The following is a 16297-nucleotide window of genomic DNA, read 5'->3' as shown; positions in this document are numbered from 1 at the left end:
TCTCAGGTGATGAACCACGTGGTGTCTCAGGTGATGAACCACGTGGTGTCTCAGGTGATGAACCACGTGGTGTCTCAGGTGATGAACCACGTGGCATCTCAGGTGATGAACCACGTGGTGTCTCAGGTGATGAACCACGTGGCATCTCAGGTGATGAACCACGTGGTGTCTCAGGTGATGAACCACGTGGTGTCTCAGGTGATGAACCACGTGGCGTCTCAGGTGATGAATCACGTGGTGTCTCAGGTGATGTTCCACGTGGTGTCTCAGGTGATGAACCACGTGGTGTCTCAGGTGATGACCACGTGGTGTCTCAGGTGATGAACCACGTGGTATCTCAGGTGATGGACCACGTGGCATCTCAGGTGATGAACCACGTGGCGTCTCAGGTGATGAACCACGTGGTGTCTCAGGTGATGAACCACGTGGCATCTCAGGTGATGAACCACGTGGTGTCTCAGGTGATGAACCACGTGGCATCTCAGGTGATGAACCACGTGGTGTCTCAGGTGATGAACCACGTGGTGTCTCAGGTGATGAACCACGTGGCGTCTCAGGTGATGAATCACGTGGTGTCTCAGGTGATGTTCCACGTGGTGTCTCAGGTGATGAACCACGTGGTGTCTCAGGTGATGACCACGTGGTGTCTCAGGTGATGAACCACGTGGCATCTCAGGTGATGAACCACGTGGTATCTCAGGTGATGGACCACGTGGCGTCTCAGGTGATGAACCACGTGGCGTCTCAGGTGATGAACCACGTGGTGTCTCAGGTGATGAACCACGTGGTGTCTCAGGTGATGAACCACGTGGTGTCTCAGGTGATGAACCACGTGGTGTCTCAGGTGATGAACCACGTGGTGTCTCAGGTGATGAACCACGTGGTGTCTCAGGTGATGATCCACTTGTCATTTCAGGTGATGATCCACTATTCATTTCAGGTGATGATCTACGTGGTTTGCAACATTGGTTGGTTGCTCAGAAAACCCCCGTGGTTTCACGGGGCCGGCTCACAGCGACAGGCCCTCCCCCAACCTTTCTTCTTTGTCCATGTTCCTTGTCAGCTCCGTGGACGTTAAGCTCGGCGACGACCTTTCCGTTGGTCAGCCGATTTTTAAGGAGGTTACATTTATGCGGGGGGGGGGGGGGGGTGGAGGAGGGGGACAGAAATGTAAAGAAAAAATCGCTCGGAATGCGCAAAGGGCATCTCTTCTCTAAGGCGCACAAGCCGTGTGTGCCGAGCCGGTAACTAATTGGCCACCTGATGCTTCCATGACACAAACGCTGCCGTAATTGGCCGTGTCGGGTTGGTGGCGCTGGTGGCGGCGGTGGGTTTAACGACACATTTATGTTTACGCGCTCGAACCTGAAGAACACCTGTTATGGGTAACACCACCTCACGCTGCTGCTGCTGCTGCTGCTGCTACTGTAGCTGTTACTACTGCAGTGTGGTGTTTAGTCACGCGGACAACTTCGTCTTTTTCTCCTGTGTCACTTTATTGCAGAGGTCGCAACCGGGTTCCCGATACCCGTACCCTACCCGATACCCGGCTACCCGTACCCGGCCGGGTACGGGTACCCGTTTGCGACCCTGGTGCGGCCGGGTACGGGTAAGGAATCAAAACCCGTTTGCGACCTCTGCTTTATTCACAGCATCCCACACGGATGTTCCTCTTGTTCAACTCCACGGAGTCCTGTCACGAACTCTTCCTCTGCTAGCCAGCTACTTCGAGCTCACTCCCTCGCGCGCTCCGCTAGCCTGTCCACGGACTCTCTCTCTGTATTTATTCTAGATTTGAAGCTTTCGTGACTGCAAGGATTCATACTCTTAGTTCTTTCGGTAAAGTCACCGTGTAGGTAAAACATGAAATTAATCAAAATAAAACATTAAAAATCACGACGTTTCGGAGGCAACACAAGTCTCCGTCATCAGGTGGGACCGTCACAGCCAGATTTGCTGCATGAAGTGAGGCAAGGATTCAAGATGTAAGCCCTTAAAAGCAAGTTGAGTGGGGAGGAGAGGGGGGGGGAGCTCATCAGAATGTGGTAACCAATGATGAGCTCCCCCCCCCCCCTCTCCCCTCAACTTGCTTTTAAGGGATTACATCTTGAATCCTTGCCTCACTTGATGCAGCTAATCTGGCTGTGACGGTCCCACCTGATGACGGAGACTTGTGTTGCCTCCGAAACGTCGTGATTTTTATTGTTTTATTTTTATTAATTTCATTTTTTACCTACGTCTCTCTCTCTCTCTATACTCTGCTAGCTTTTCACCCTGCTAGCCTCATCGCACTCGGACTAAAGATTCCGCTAGCCTCTCCACACCTGCACCTCCAACCTCGCCTGTGCCCCCCAGCGGGGGTTCAGCCAACACCGCTGGGTTAGGACGAGGTGTGGATGGGCGAGGTCCCGAATCTCTTCACTGCTCCATCTCCAACCGACTCAACCCAACTGCCTCAAACGTTCCTCTTATACGCCCCTCCTCATTAAGTATCATCAGATGGCCCTCGTCAAGCCGGCGTCTTTCCGGCTTCTCTTGCACGTGTCCTCTCCCCCTCATCGCCTCTATCTCTCGCCTCCGTGGCGCCTACCCCGCGTTTGCAGCCGGACAATCGCTGCCTCTTTCCCTAGTTGCTGGCGTCTCCCTGTCTGCTGTCATCCAGGCCACCCGCTTATCATGAGCGGACCTCGCTGTTTGCAACCCTGTGCATGAATGCAACTGTAATGTGAGGGTATGTCCGGGTGGTTGATTGATCACACCTCGTTACGATGATTGGCTCTACCGGTCCAGGCCCATAGCCAATGGGGAGAGGTCTAGGGGCGTGGCCCTGACGTCATGGGAAGGTGACACCTGGAAGGAGATGATTGGATCTGCTGGCTTTAGCCACAGCCAATGGGGGGACGAGTTAGGGGCGTGGTCCTTGGATCGTTGGATGGAATCTGGAAGATTCCAGGGAGGTTAACCAGGACTGGTTGAAAGGTACCACGTGACCCGGGTATTGAAAGGGGGTGGAGACGGGCAACACGTGGTCAGATCTGGAACGAACGGAGGGTGAGGCCACGTGGCAGCAAGTCTCTCTCCCTCCCTCCCTCTCACGCTGTCGGTCAACAGCATGAAGGAGTAAGACAGTAGTAGAGTTGTGATAATTGTTTGTTTACCCTTCTATCTGGCAACAAAACTGACACCTTTTTGCAAGGAGTCATGTTTGCATAGACCGCAATACCTGCAGTCGTAATACAAACAAAAGAACATAACTCTGATAATGTATGCACTGTCCTTGAAGTTGATTGGTCCACACCCGAGACAGCTTTCCTTAGAGCCTAGTCTCACATGGTGTTGGACCAGATGACGCCAAAAGGCGCACAACTCATAGACTCTGATAGTGCGCTGTCTTTGAGTTGTGCGCCTTTTGGCGTCATCTGGTCCAACACCATGTGAGACTAGGCTCTAAGGAAAGCTGTCTCGGGTGTGGACCAATCAACTTCAAAGACAGTGCATACATTATCAGAGTTATGTTTTTTGTTTGTATTATGACTGCAGGTATTGCGGTCTATGCAAACATGACTCCTTGTAAAAAGGTGTCAGTTTTGTTGCCAGATAGAAGGGTAAAGAACCAATTATCATGTTAACTACCTCGCCTGGTATACAGGAGGTCGTGGGTTCCATCCCGACCCTGACGCCTGCTGCTGTATATTTGAAGTTTGCGTCTCTCCTTCTCTCTCTCGTCCTCATCGCCGTGTCTAGGAGATGATGACTACCTCGCCTTGTACGCAGGAGGTCGTGGGCTCGATCCCGACCCTGATGCCTGCTGCTGTATATTTAGCGTTTGCGTCTCTCTCTCTCATCATCATCACGGTGGCTAGGAAATGTTGACTACCTCGACTGGTACGCAGGAGGTCGCGGGTTCGATCCCGACCTTGACAACGTCTGCTGTTGTTTATTTGGAGTCTGCGTCTCTCTGTCATCATCATCACGGTGGCTAGGAGACGTTGATTATATAATTGTTGAGGGAAAAACCTAAGGAGCCGGAGAAAAGTCAACGTCACCACGGGGAGAGAGACAAAAAGACGCAGACTCTAAATATACAGCAACAAACATTGTCAGGGGTCAGGATCGAACCCAAGACCTCCTGTAGACCAGGCGAGGTAGTCAACATCTCCTAGCCACCGTGATGATAATGAGAGAGAGAGAGACGCAGGCTCCAAATATACAGCAACAGCAGGCGTCGTCAGGGTCGGGATCGAGCCCAATACCTCCTGTATACCAGGCGAGGTAGTTAACATTTCCTAGCCACCACGGCACCCCCTGCTTGTCTCTGATGGAGGCCAATCAGTTTGAAAAGACGATGCTTTTTTATTATTATCGGAGCGTGTTTGCGTGTTTCTACCACATGTCCATGTCTGGGTGAATGCGGTAATTTGATTCCTTGCGAAAGGTGTCATCCGTTTGGTCTTTGAGAACATCTTACACACAACCTACCTGTTTTATTGCCAGAAAGGGTAAAAACCTATTCTGATTCTTGAATACTTTGATACTGGCAAACAATGGTATCCCAGAGATATTCTTTCGCACCGTACGTAGCCCTCCGTGATCATCAGAGGTGCGTAGTGTTGAGTCTATGGTGCAGTGTTGAGTCTGTGGTGCAGTGTTAAGTCTGTGGTGCAGTGTTGAGTCTATGGTGCAGTGTGGAGTCTATGGTGCAGTGTCGAGTCTATGGTGCAGTGCTGAGTCTATGGGCAGTGTGGAGTCTATGGTGCAGTGTCGAGTCTATGGTGCAGTGCTGAGTCTATGGGCAGTGTTGAGTCTATGGTGCAGTGTTGAGTCTATGGTGCAGTGTTGAGTCTATGGTGCAGTGTTGAGTCTATGGTGCAGTGCTGAGTCTATGGGCAGTGTTGAGTCTATGGTGCAGTGCTGAGTCTATGGGCAGTGTTGAGTCTATGGTGCAGTGTTGAGTCTATGGGCAGTGTTGAGTCTATGGTGCAGTGTTGAGTCTATGGTGCAGTGTTGAGTCTATGGTGCAGTGTTGAGTCTATGGTGCAGTGTTGAGTCTATGGTGCAGTGTTGAGTCTATGGTGCAGTGTTGAGTCTATGGTGCAGTGTTGAGTCTATGGTGCAGTGTTGAGTCTATGGTGCAGTGTTGAGTCTATGGTGCAGTGCTGAGTCTATGGTGCAGTGCTGAGTCTATGGTGCAGTGCTGAGTCTATGGGCAGTGTTGAGTCTATGGTGCAGTGTTGAGTCTATGGTGCAGTGCTGAGTCTATGGTGCAGTGTTGAGTCTATGGTGCAGTGTTGAGTCTATGGTGCAGTGTTGAGTCTATGGTGCAGTGCTGAGTCTATGGTGCAGTGCTGAGTCTATGGTGCAGTGTTGAGTCTATGGGCAGTGTTGAGTCTATGGTGCAGTGTTGAGTCTATGGTGCAGTGTTGAGTCTATGGTGCAGTGTTGAGTCTATGGTGCAGTGCTGAGTCTATGGTGCAGTGTTGAGTCTATGGTGCAGTGTTGAGTCTATGGTGCAGTGTTGAGTCTATGGTGCAGTGTTGAGTCTATGGTGCAGTGCTGAGTCTATGGTGCAGTGTTGAGTCTATGGTGCAGTGTTGAGTCTATGGGGCAGTGCTGAGTCTATGGGCAGTGTTGAGTCTATGGTGCAGTGTTGAGTCTATGGTGCAGTGCTGAGTCTATGGTGCAGTGTTGAGTCTATGGTGCAGTGTTGAGTCTATGGTGCAGTGCTGAGTCTATGGTGCAGTGTTGAGTCTATGGTGCAGTGTTGAGTCTATGGGGCAGTGCTGAGTCTATGGTGCAATGTTGAGTCTATGGTGCAGTGTTGAGTCTATGGTGCAGTGTTGAGTCTATGGTGCAGTGTTGAGTCTATGGTGCAGTGTTGAGTCTATGGTGCAGTGTTGAGTCTATGGTGCAGTGTTGAGTCTATGGTGCAGTGTTGAGTCTATGGTGCAGTGTTGAGTCTATGGTGCAGTGTTGAGTCTATGGTGCAGTGTTGAGTCTATGGTGCAATGTTGAGTCTATGGTGCAGTGTTGAGTCTATGGTGCAGTGTTGAGTCTATGGTGCAGTGTTGAGTCTATGGTGCAGTGTTGAGTCTATGGTGCAGTGTTGAGTCTATGGTGCAGTGTTGAGTCTATGGTGCAGTGTTGAGTCTATGGTGCAGTGTTGAGTCTATGGTGCAGTGTTGAGTCTATGGTGCAGTGTTGAGTCTATGGTGCAGTGTTGAGTCTATGGTGCAGTGCTGAGTCTATGGTGCAGTGTTGAGTCTGGTGCAGTGCTGAGTCTATGGGCAGTGTTGAGTCTATGGGCAGTGTTGAGTCTATGGTGCAGTGTTGAGTCTATGGTGCAGTGCTGAGTCTATGGTGCAGTGCTGAGTCTATGGTGCAGTGTTGAGTCTGGTGCAGTGCTGAGTCTATGGGCAGTGTTGAGTCTATGGTGCAGTGTTGAGTCTATGGTGCAGTGTTGAGTCTATGGTGCAGTGTTGAGTCTATGGTGCAGTGTTGAGTCTATGGTGCAGTGCTGAGTCTATGGTGCAGTGTTGAGTCTGGTGCAGTGCTGAGTCTATGGGCAGTGTTGAGTCTATGGGCAGTGTTGAGTCTATGGTGCAGTGTTGAGTCTATGGGCAGTGTTGAGTCTATGGGCAGTGTTGAGTCTATGATGCAGTCTTGAGTCTATGGGCAGTGTTGAGTCTATGGTGCAGTGTTGAGTCTATGGTGCAGTGTTGAGTCTATGGTGCAGTGCTGAGTCTATGGTGCAGTGTTGAGTCTATGGTGCGGTGCTGAGTCTATGGTGCAGTGTTGAGTCTATGGTGCAGTGCTGAGTCTATGGTGCAGTGTTGAGTCTATGGTGCGGTGCTGAGTCTATGGTGCAGTGTTGAGTGTATGGTGCAGTGCTGAGTCTATGGTGCAGTGCTGAGTCTATGGTGCAGTGTTGAGTCTGTGGTGCAGTGCTGAGTCTGTGGTGCAGTGTTGAGTCTATGGTGCAGTGTTGAGTATATGGTGCAGTGTTGAGTCTATGGTTCAGTGTTGAGTCTATGGTGCAGTGTTGAGTCTATGGTGCAGTGTTGAGTCTATGGTGCAGTGTTGAGTCTATGGGCAGTGTTGAGTCTATGGTGCAGTGTTGAGTCTATGGTGCAGTGCTGAGTCTGTGGGCAGTGTTGAGTCTATGGTGCAGTGTTGAGTCTATGGTGCAGTGTTGAGTCTATGGTGCAGTGTTGAGTCTATGGTGCAGTGTTGAGTCTATGGGCAGTGTTGAGTCTATGGTGCAGTGTTGAGTCTATGGTGCAGTGTTGAGTCTATGGGCAGTGTTGAGTCTATGGGCAGTGTTGAGTCTATGGTGCAGTGTTGAGTCTATGGTGCAGTGTTGAGTCTATGGTGCAGTGTTGAGTCTATGGTGCAGTGTTGAGTCTATGGTGCAGTGTTGAGTCTATGGTGCAGTGTTGAGTCTATGGTGCAGTGTTGAGTCTATGGGCAGTGTTGAGTCTATGGTGCAGTGTTGAGTCTATGGTGCAGTGTTGAGTCTATGGGCAGTGTTGAGTCTATGGGCAGTGTTGAGTCTATGGTGCAGTGTTGAGTCTATGGGCAGTGTTGAGTCTATGGGCAGTGTTGAGTCTATGATGCAGTCTTGAGTCTATGGGCAGTGTTGAGTCTATGGTGCAGTGTTGAGTCTATGGTGCAGTGTTGAGTCTATGGTGCAGTGCTGAGTCTATGGTGCAGTGTTGAGTCTATGGTGCGGTGCTGAGTCTATGGTGCAGTGTTGAGTCTATGGTGCAGTGCTGAGTCTATGGTGCGGTGCTGAGTCTATGGTGCAGTGTTGAGTGTATGGTGCAGTGCTGAGTCTATGGTGCAGTGCTGAGTCTATGGTGCAGTGTTGAGTCTGTGGTGCAGTGCTGAGTCTGTGGTGCAGTGTTGAGTCTATGGTGCAGTGTTGAGTATATGGTGCAGTGTTGAGTCTATGGTTCAGTGTTGAGTCTATGGTGCAGTGTTGAGTCTATGGTGCAGTGTTGAGTCTATGGTGCAGTGTTGAGTCTATGGGCAGTGTTGAGTCTATGGTGCAGTGTTGAGTCTATGGTGCAGTGCTGAGTCTGTGGGCAGTGTTGAGTCTATGGTGCAGTGTTGAGTCTATGGTGCAGTGTTGAGTCTATGGTGCAGTGTTGAGTCTATGGTGCAGTGTTGAGTCTATGGGCAGTGTTGAGTCTATGGTGCAGTGTTGAGTCTATGGTGCAGTGTTGAGTCTATGGGCAGTGTTGAGTCTATGGGCAGTGTTGAGTCTATGGTGCAGTGTTGAGTCTATGGTGCAGTGTTGAGTCTATGGTGCAGTGTTGAGTCTATGGTGCAGTGTTGAGTCTATGGTGCAGTGTTGAGTCTATGGTGCAGTGTTGAGTCTATGGTGCAGTGTTGAGTCTATGGGCAGTGTTGAGTCTATGGTGCAGTGTTGAGTCTATGGTGCAGTGTTGAGTCTATGGTGCAGTGTTGAGTCTATGGTGCAGTGTTGAGTCTATGGTGCAGTGTTGAGTCTATGGTGCAGTGTTGAGTCTATGGTGCAGTGTTGAGTCCATGGTGCAGTGCTGAGTCTATGGTGCAGTGTTGAGTCTATGGTGCAGTGTTGAGTCTATGGTGCAGTGTTGAGTCTATGGTGCAGTGTTGAGTCTATGGTGCAGTGTTGAGTCTATGGTGCAGTGTTGAGTCTATGGTGCAGTGTTGAGTCTATGGTGCAGTGTTGAGTCTATGGTGCAGTGTTGAGTCTATGGTGCAGTGTTGAGTCTATGGTGCAGTGTTGAGTCTATGGTGCAGTGTTGAGTCTATGGTGCAGTGCTGAGTCTATGGGCAGTGTTGAGTCTATGGTGCAGTGTTGAGTCTATGGTGCAGTGTTGAGTCTATGGTGCAGTGTTGAGTCTATGGTGGAGTGTTGAGTCTATGGTGCAGTGTTGAGTCTATGGTGCAGTGTTGAGTCTATGGTGCAGTGTTGAGTCTATGATGCAGTGTTGAGTCTATGGTGCAGTGTTGAGTCTATGGTGCAGTGCTGAGTCTATGGGCAGTGTTGAGTCTATGGTGCAGTGTTGAGTCTATGGTGCAGTGTTGAGTCTATGGTGCAGTGTTGAGTCTATGGTGCAGTGTTGAGTCTATGGTGCAGTGTTGAGTCTATGGTGCAGTGTTGAGTCTATGGTGCAGTGTTGAGTCTATGGTGCAGTGTTGAGTCTATGGTGCAGTGTTGAGTCTATGGTGCAGTGCTGAGTCTATGGGCAGTGTTGAGTCTATGGTGCAGTGTTGAGTCTATGGTGCAGTGTTGAGTCTATGGTGCAGTGTTGAGTCTATGGTGCAGTGCTGAGTCTATGGTGCAGTGTTGAGTCTATGGGCAACACCAAATAACAAATGTCCAACTTCTCCCGCAGGTGAAATAAGACTCATTTTCGGGCATTGACGAGCCGCTGGGTTGACGATTCTACAACCACCCCGGCGCACGCAAAGTTCAAAGGTGAGCTCCGCACGTCTTCAACAAAAAAGTCATTGAAAAAATAATTTTAAATTACTGCAACCCTGAAGAGATGTTGACTACCTCGCTTGGTACGCAGGAGGTCGTGGGTTCGATCCTGACCCCTGACAATGCCTGCTGCTGCTGTATGTTTGGAGTCTGCGTCTCTCTCTCTCTCTCATCATCACGGTGGCTAGGAGATGTTGACTACCTCGCCTGGTCTACAGGAAGTCGTGGGTTCCATCCCGACCTGCTGCTGTATGTTTGGAGTCTGCGTCTCTCTCTCTCTCTCATCATCACGGTGGCTAGGAGATGTTGACTACCTCGCCTGGTCTACAGGAAGTCGTGGGTTCCATCCCGACCTGCTGCTGTATGTTTGGAGTCTGCGTCTCTCTCTCTCATCATCATCATCACGGTGGCTAGGAGATGTTGACTACCTCGCCTGGTCTACAGGAAGTCGTGGGTTCCATCCCGACCTGCTGCTGTATGTTTGGAGTCTGCGTCTCTCTCTCTCATCATCATCATCACGGTGGCTAGGAGATGTTGACTACCTCGCCTGGTCTACAGGAAGTCGTGGGTTCGATCCCGACCTGCTGCTGTATGTTTGGAGTCTGCGTCTCTCTCTCTCATCATCATCATCACGGTGGCTAGGAGATGTTGACTACCTCGCCTGGTCTACAGGAAGTCGTGGGTTCCATCCCGACCTGCTGCTGTATGTTTGGAGTCTGCGTCTCTCTCTCTCATCATCATCATCACGGTGGCTAGGAGATGTTGACTACCTCGCCTGGTCTACAGGAAGTCGTGGGTTCGATCCCGACCTGCTGCTGTATGTTTGGAGTCTGCGTCTCTCTCTCATCATCATCATCATCACGGTGGCTAGGAGATGTTGACTACCTCGCCTGGTCTACAGGAAGTCGTGGGTTCCATCCCGACCTGCTGCTGTATGTTTGGAGTCTGCGTCTCTCTCTCTCATCATCATCATCACGGTGGCTAGGAGATGTTGACTACCTCGCCTGGTCTACAGGAAGTCGTGGGTTCCATCCCGACCTGCTGCTGTATGTTTGGAGTCTGCGTCTCTCTCTCTCTCATCATCACGGTGGCTAGGAGATGTTGACTACCTCGCCTGGTCTACAGGAAGTCGTGGGTTCCATCCCGACCTGCTGCTGTATGTTTGGAGTCTGCGTCTCTCTCTCTCATCATCATCATCACGGTGGCGTGGCTAGGAGATGTTGACTTCCTCGCCTGGTCTACAGGAAGTCGTGGGTTCCATCCCGACCCTGACGATGCCTGCTGCTGCTGCTGTATATTTGGAGTTTTAATTTATCTTTCTCTCCCCGTGGTCGCGTGGATTTTTCTCTCCAGATCCCTCCGGTTTTTCCCCTTCACGTTTAGAATCAACGTCACCACGCGAATAGAGATTACTTGGCCGCTGTACATTTCCACGCGACGATGACGACGACGATGATGATGATGACGATGAGCCAGTTGGTTGAGCTATCGTGCAGGAGGCCGTGTTTTCTTTTTGCTTCCTACATCATTTGGGTGGTCTAGATCGCGCGTGAGTGTGCACATGCCGTGTCGTTAATAACGCCACAACCGCCCCACCACACACGCACACACACGCACACACACGCACACAGACACACACAGACACACATACAAAGACAAAGACCCCCCGTATAGCCTTAACAGACTGTAGGGGCAAGTGCTGTTAGCGAGCACCTATGAAGTCCGCAACGGCACACGAGGGGGTTTGGTGGCCAGCACCACGCCCGACCGCCTTTGTCTCCCTAGTGGCGATGTTTACACACCGCACCAGGTACTCATTTGAGGCTGAGTCGACCTAGGGGAGGCCCAGGACCGGTTCAGATAATCGTCACTGGTGTTTGCCGCGAGCGGGAATCGAACCCGGGTCGCCAGGTTCAAAGCGCAGCGCGCTAACCACTACACCACCACTCCCCACCCCCACCACACACACACGCGCGCGCGCACGCAAGGGCCGATCGGTAAGCAAGCTTTGTGTCGCGGTTAATACAAACGTTGACAGGTTTGGCACTAAAGCGGTTCGTGTGTGTTGGAGAGTGAACAACCCACAGCAAAGCATTGGTACCTCATTTGCCAGTAAATAATATGATAATTGGTTTTTTACCCTTCTGTCTGGCAACAAAACTGACACATTTTTTACAAGGAGTCATGTTTGCATAGACCACAATACCTGCGGTCGGAATGCAAACAAAAAACACAACTCTGATAATGTATGCACTGTCCTTGAAGTTGATTGGTCCACACCCGAGACAGCTTTCCTTAGAGCCTAGTCTCACATGGTGTTGGACCAGATGACGCCAAAAGGCGCACAACTCAAAGACAATGCGCCATCAGAGTATGAGAGCTCGGGGTGAAGCATTTACACCATTGGAACCTCCTTTGCCAGTAGCAAAATATAATAATTGTTTTTGTACCCTTTTATCTGGCAACAAAACTGACACCTTTTTTACAAGGAGTCATGTTTGCATAGACCACAATACCTGCGGTCGGAATGCAAACAAAAAACACAACTCTGATAATGTATGCACTGTCCTTGAAGTTGATTGGCGCATTTTGGCGTCATCTGGTCCAACACCATGTGAGACTAGGCTCTAAGGAAAGCTGTCTCGGGTGTGGACCAATCAACTTCAAGGACAGTGCATACATTATCAGAGTTGTGTTGTTTGTTTGCATTTCGACTGCAGGTATTGTGGTCTATGCAAACATGACTCCTTGTAAAAAAAAGTGTCAGTTTTGTTGCCAGATAAAAGGGTAAAAAACAATTATCAACCCCCGGCAAAGTTTTGCTCTCTCGAGTAGCCCTGATGGTTTTCTGGAGAGAAAGAAAATCGTCCGGTGATTCTGGATAAAAACAACAACAAGAGACAAATACAATGTGCAGCTCAATACATTCGTGTGGTGGTGGTGGTGTAGGTGGTGGTGTTGATGGTGGTTGTGGTGATGGTGGTGGTGTTGATGGTAGTGGTGGTGGTGTTGATGGTAGTGGTGGTGGTGGTGGTGGTGTAGGTGGTGGTGTTGATGGTGGTGGTGGTGGTGATGTTGATGGTGGTGTTGGTGGTGATGGTTGTAGTCGTGTTGATGGTGGTTGTGGTGATGGTGGTGGTGTTGATGGTAGTGGTGGTGGTGTTGGTGGTGGTGTTGATGGTGGTAGTGGTGTTGTTGGTGGTGTTATTGGTGGTGTTCATGGTGGTAGTGGTGTTCATGGTGGTAGTGGTGGTGGTGTTGTTGGTGGTGATGGTGGTGGTTGTGGTGATGGTGTTGATGGTAGTGGTGGTGTTGATGGTAGTGGTGGTGTTGATGGTGGTGGTGTTGATGGTGGTGGTGTTGATGGTGGTAGTGGTGGTGGTGATGGTGTTGATGGTGGTGTTGGTGGTGTTGATGGTTGTAGTCGTGTTGCTGGTGGTGGTGTTGATGGTTGTAGTCGTGTTGATGGTGGTGGTGGTGTAGGTGGTGGTGTTGATGGTGGTAGTGGTGGTGGTGGTGTTGATGTTGATGGTGGTGTTGATGGTGTTGGTGGTGATGGTGGTGGTTGTGGTGATGGTGTTGATGGTAGTGGTGGTGTTGATGGTAGTGGTGGTGTTGATGGTGGTGGTGTTGGTGGTGGTGTTGATGGTGGTAGTGGTGGTGGTGATGGTGTTGATGGTGGTGTTGGTGGTGTTGATGGTTGTAGTCGTGTTGCTGGTGGTGGTGTTGATGGTTGTAGTCGTGTTGATGGTGGTGGTGGTGTAGGTGGTGGTGTTGATGGTGGTAGTGGTGGTGGTGGTGTTGATGTTGATGGTGGTGTTGATGGTGTTGGTGGTGATGGTGGTGGTTGTGGTGATGGTGTTGATGGTAGTGGTGGTGTTGATGGTAGTGGTGGTGTTGATGGTGGTGGTGTTGGTGGTGGTGTTGATGGTGGTAGTGGTGGTGTTGATGGTGTTGATGGTGGTGTTGGTGGTGTTGATGGTTGTAGTCGTGTTGCTGGTGGTGGTGTTGATGGTTGTAGTCGTGTTGATGGTGGTGGTGGTGTAGGTGGTGGTGTTGATGGTGGTGGTGGTGGTGGTGGTGTTGATGTTGATGGTGGTGTTGATGGTGTTGATGGTGTTGGTGGTGATGGTGGTGGTTGTGGTGATGGTGTTGATGGTAGTGGTGGTGTTGATGGTAGTGGTGGTGTTGATGGTGGTGGTGTTGGTGGTGGTGGTGATGGTGTTGGTGGTGGTGGTGATGGTGTTGATGGTGGTGTTGGTGGTGTTGATGGTTGTAGTCGTGTTGATGGTGGTGGTGTTGATGGTTGTAGTCGTGTTGATGGTGGTTGTGATGATGGTGGTGGTGTTGATGGTGGTAGTGGTGTTGTTGGTGGTGTTATTGGTGGTGTTCATGGTGGTAGTGGTGTTCATGGTGGTAGTGGTGATGGTGTTGTTGGTGGTGATGGTGGTGGTTGTAGTGGTGGTGTTGATGGTAGTGGTGGTGTTGGTGGTGTTGATGTTGGTGGTGGTGGTGATGGTGTTGGTGGTGGTGGTGATGGTGTTGATGTTGGTGTTGGTGGTGGTGATGGTGGTAGTCGTGTTGGTGGTGGTGGTGTTGATGGTTGTAGTCGTGTTGATGGTGGTTGTGGTGATGGTGGTGGTGTTGATGGTAGTGGTGGTGTTGATGGTAGTGGTGGTGTTGATGGTAGTGGTGGTGTTGATGGTGGTAGTGATGGTGGTGGTGTTGATGGTGATGGTGGTGGTGGGGTTGTTGGTGGTGTTCATGGTGGTGTTCATGGTGGTAGTGGTGTTCATAGTGGTAGTGGTGTTGGTGGTGGTGATGGTGGTGATCATGGTGGTGTGGGGAGTGGTGGTGTAGCGGTTGGCACAAGCGCTGTAGTGACATCACCGCCACCTAGTGGCGAATGACGGTTGTTGTTGTTGTTGTTGTTGGTGGTGGTGGTGGTGTCGCGGTTCGCGCTCCGCCGCACCGTGAACCCGGCTATCACCCGAGTTCGATTCCCGCTCACCCGGCCAACACCAACACCGGTGACGATTATCTGAACCGTTCCTGGGCCTCCTCCCCTAGGTCGACTCAGCCTCAAATGAGTACCTGGTGCGGTGTGTGTAGTAAACATCGCCACTGGGGAGACAAAGGCGGCCGGGCGTGGTGCTGGCCACCCACCCCCCTCGTGTGCCACAGTGCCGGTAGCCTTCATAGGTGGTGCTCTCTAACAGCACTTGCCCTACAGCCTGTTAGAGGCTACACGGGGGATCTTTGTCTGTGTCTTCCTTCATAGGCTCTGCTGCTACTCGCTAACAGCACTTGCCCCTACAGCCTGTTAGAGGCTACACGGGGGACCTTTGTCTTTGGTGGTGCGTCAAGACGCTGCTGCCAAATGGGCGGTAGGGAGGCAGTCGCCCTCCGGCAACAACGACGGGGGGCAGAGGAGCGACGCTCACAACAACGAGCAGAGCGCCGGGCGTCTAAAACACAGCGAGTTGGCACAGTAGGGGGCACAGGTGGTGCATCTACCAGTCATCTCAGTCGGTCGACCAATGGCACCTGCTGGGTCTGTCCCATAACCACCTGCACCTAGCCTGGCACAGCAGTCAACCCATGTCACCTGCTGGGTCTGTCCCGTGACATCCTCCTGCACCTAGCCTGGCACAGCAGTCAACCCATGACACCTACTGGCTCTGTCCCGTGACCTCCTCCTGCACCTAGCCTGGCACAGCAGTCAACCCATGACACCTGCTTTGGTCTATCCCGTGACCACCTCCTGCACCTAGCCTGGCACATCAGTCAACCCATGGCACCTGCTTTGGTCTATCCCGTGACCTCCTCCTGCACCTAGCCTGGCACAGCAGTCAGTCCACGGCACCTGCTGGGTCTATCCCGTGACCTCCTCCTGCACCTAGCCTGGCACAGCAGTCAACCCATGGCACCTGCTGGGTCTGTCCTGTGGCCTCCTGCACCTAGCCTGGCACAGCAGTCAGTCCATGGCACCTACTGGCTCTGTCCCGTGACCTCCTCCTGCACCTAGCCTGGCACAGCAGTCAACCCATGGCACCTGCTGGGTCTGTCCTGTGGCCTCCTGCACCTAGCCTGGCACAGCAGTCAGTCCATGGCACCTGCTGAGTCTGCCCCGTTGGTATTTGCCGGTGGTGCGTACATCAACTGCCCAAGTTTCCTTCAGAAGTGGCGCGGGGCGAGATTCATTGCACGACTCCCACGTGTGCCGACCGCTATGGACAGAATTTACCGAAGCCATCGCTGCCAACACCGCCCCCCCCACACCCCACACACCCCATGGAAGTAATTAAACACGATGGCCAAGGCACTCGCCAAGAGGACGCGCGTAAAACTCGCCGCACTTGATGCGCGTGTGGTGCGCGTGTGTGGTGCGCGTGTGTGATGCGCGTGTGTGATGCGTGTGTGTGTGAGTGATGCGTGTGTGGTGCGCGTGTGGTGCGTGAGTGATGCGTGTGTGTGATGCGTGTGTGGTGCGTGTGTGTGTGAGTGATGCGTGTGTGGTGCGCGTGTGATGCGTGAGTGATGCGTGTGTGTGATGCGTGTGTGGTGCGTGTGTGTGTGATGCGTGTGTGTGTGTGTGATGCGTGTGTGTGTGTGTGTGATGCGTGTGTGTGTGTGTGTGATGCGTGTGTGTGTGATGCGTGTGTGTGATGCGTGCGTGTGTGATGTGTGTGTGATGCGTGCGTGTGTGATGTGTGTGTGATGCGTGTGTGGTGCGCGTGTGATGCGTGAGTGATGCGTGTGTGTGATGCGTGTGTGGTGCGTGTGTGTGATGCGTGCGTGTGATACGTGCGTGTGATGCGT

General features: G+C 51.6%; 1 protein-coding gene and 1 long non-coding RNA gene across 2 annotated transcripts in view; one reads left to right on the top strand and one right to left on the bottom strand.

The window, feature by feature from the left end:
• LOC144952369 (uncharacterized) overlaps window positions 1–16297 on the top strand; it is a 144103-nt gene that overhangs the window by 87681 nt on the left and 40125 nt on the right. The window contains exon 2 of the long non-coding RNA XR_013640620.1: window positions 9387–9469. This is a non-coding gene — a long non-coding RNA (uncharacterized LOC144952369). The remainder of the gene's footprint in view (window positions 1–9386; window positions 9470–16297) is intronic.
• Window positions 1–16297, bottom strand: part of LOC144952366 (SLIT and NTRK-like protein 3) — a 58706-nt gene that overhangs the window by 31364 nt on the left and 11045 nt on the right.

The sequence above is a fragment of the Lampetra fluviatilis genome, chromosome 67, assembly GCF_964198595.1.
Source record: "Lampetra fluviatilis chromosome 67, kcLamFluv1.1, whole genome shotgun sequence".
Taxonomy (NCBI): Eukaryota; Metazoa; Chordata; class Hyperoartia; order Petromyzontiformes; family Petromyzontidae; genus Lampetra; species Lampetra fluviatilis.
The sequence above is the reverse complement of the archived record's forward strand: the minus strand, read 5'-3'. Positions and strand labels throughout refer to the sequence as shown.